This window comes from Otolemur garnettii, unplaced genomic scaffold, assembly GCF_000181295.1.
Source record: "Otolemur garnettii isolate 467f Iridium unplaced genomic scaffold, OtoGar3 scaffold00015, whole genome shotgun sequence".
NCBI classification, from domain to species: Eukaryota; Metazoa; Chordata; class Mammalia; order Primates; family Galagidae; genus Otolemur; species Otolemur garnettii.
Window position 1 is genome coordinate 30,046,219 of NW_003852410.1, and position 2,473 is coordinate 30,048,691.

General features: G+C 41.6%; 1 pseudogene; it reads left to right on the forward strand.

The window, feature by feature from the left end:
* The window catches only part of LOC100965279, a 3,210-nt pseudogene extending 2,687 nt beyond the window's left edge, over nt 1-523 (forward strand).
* Nucleotides 524-2,473: the final 1,950 nt, after the last annotated feature.

Below are 2,473 nucleotides of genomic sequence, written 5' to 3' on the forward strand. Positions count from 1 at the left end.
ATTGTTGTTTGGCGGGCCCGGGCTGGGGATTCGAACCCGCCACCTTAGGTGTACGTGGCTGGCGCCTTAGCAGCTTGAGCCACAGGCGCCGAGCCGAAATGATAATCTTTTATTCTTTCTCTTTTTCCTTCTTTTTCTCCCCCTCCTCCCACAGTCTTTTACTCTTTAGGATATTTTACCTGAATAATTTTTCTCTTGTATTTGGCTTGGAAAAACAATAATGATTAGTGTATGAGATGGCATCTGCCAACAGGGTCATCCAGGTAGCCAAGCCACACATGCCATTAATAAGATTTCCTGACAGAAGGAAGAATCCTAAATCCCAGTGTTTCAGGCGGGAGCTTTGAGATCAGCAGGAGTACAGTCTCTTCTGCAATTTCCAAGCATTCCTCAGGGAGGTAAGTCACCAGATGTGCTGATGTATCAGGGTCCACCAGACACTGCAGAAATAATAAAAACATTACCTCAGAAATACAGCAGGAAATTTGTGTCTCAAGAAGAAATTGAATATATCCAACGTTAAAGTCCAGAGTAATCACTGTGCCTGCTGTTTGTCATCAGACAAAAGAATTATTCTTACAATAAATGACTACTAAAATGAAAAATGAGAAATTGTATATTAAACAATTTTAATATTCTGTTAAAAAACGAGATAGAAAAATTTAGATGAACACTTGTATCTCCTAATTTATGTATCTTGGTCAGCTTCTCCATGAGCTTACCCAACTGTTGTTTATGTAATTTATACTTAATAAAGTAAACATTTTATATTTATACTTAATAAAGTTACATTTTGGGGGCTAGGTGCAGTGGCTCATGCCTATAATGCTAGCACTTTGGGAGTCTGAGGAAGGTGGATTGCCTAAGCTCACAGGTTCAAGACCAGCCTGAGCCAGAGCAAGACCTTGTCTCTAAAAATAGCTGGGCATTGTGGTAGACTCCTGTAGTCCCACCTACTTGGGAGGCTAAGGCAAGAGAATTACTTGAGCCCAAGAGGTTGAGATTGCTGTGAGCTGTGACTCCAAGGCATTCTACCAAGGGCAACAAAATGAAACTCTGTCTCCAAAAAAAAAGTGTGCATTTGTAAGAAAGAAAAAAGGAAAGAGGGGAGGGAAGGGAAAGGGAAAGGGAAAAGGAAGGAAGGAAGGAAGGAAGGAAGGAAGGAAGGAAGGAAGGAAGGAAGGAAGGAAGGAAGGAAGGAAGGAAGGAGTGGTGCCTGTGGCTCAGTGAGTAGGGCACTGGCCCCATATACCGAGGATGGCTGGTTCAAAACCAGCCCCAGGCAAACTGCAACAAAAAATAGCCCGGCGTTGTGGCGGGCGCCTGTAGTCCCAGCTACTTGGAGACTGAGGCAAGAGAATCGCCTAAGCCTAAGAGTTGGAGGTTGCTGTGAGCTGTGATGCCACCACACTCTACCCAGGGCAACAAAGTTAGACTCTGTCTCTCTAAAAAAAAAAAAGAAGGAGAAAGAAAGAGAAAGAGAGGGAAGGGAAGGAAAAGAAAGAAAGGACCCCTAGATTTTGCTCTCAAAAGGGGGACTGTGATTTTTTTTGGACTGGGACTGGGGTAACATATTTACAGACCATTTACAGACTAATAGCACAAAGGAATGATTTTCCTCTAGTCTTTTTAAGAAATGTACTTGAAATTATGAAAACTGACTGTGGGGTGGCTCACATCTGTAATTCTCTGGGAGGCTGAGGCAGGTGGATTGCTTGAGCTCACAAGTTCAAGACCAGTCTGAGCAAAAGCAAAACCCCCATCTTTACTAAAAGTAGAAGAACTGAGGCAAGAGGATTGCTTGAGCCCAAGAGTTGGAGGTTGCTGTGAGCTATAACGCCATAGCACTTTACCCAGGGTGACAGCTTAAGACTAAACTATGAAAACTATTTGTTCTGAGGACAAGAGTTTATTCTTAATCTCCTTCACAGGTCTTTGTATTTGTCTTCTGCGGCACTAGTAACAATTTGTAATGCAGTATAAGTAGAACACCTTAGTTAATATCTGTTCCTCTCTGGATTGTAAGCATTGTGAGAGTAAATACCCTGTTTTTGCTTTCTGTAGTTTCTCCAGCACCTAACTGTTCCTGGTACATAGAAGGCACATAAATATTTGTTAAATAATTGGAATTTTGTCTATACAAAAATAAACCAAGATCTGGTTCTTGAGCAGCTAATAAGAAGCAATTTTGCTCTGCACAATAATATTTATTAAAAGAAAGAACAAAAAAGAAAGGAAAAGTTGTTCTCAACATGGGCTTGGGAACCTCTTTACAGATAATATGCTTTTATGGAGATATTTTTCCTGGTTGGTGATTTGGACTACACTGCCTGAATGTTATTCTATAGATATCAACATGTTCTTGCTCATGTGTGAATTTCAGGAAATCAGGAACAGATCTTCAGGAAAGACAATGAATGATGTCCTCACTTCCTGCTGGCAGCAAACCCCAGAGACAGTCAGGCAGGGAGCC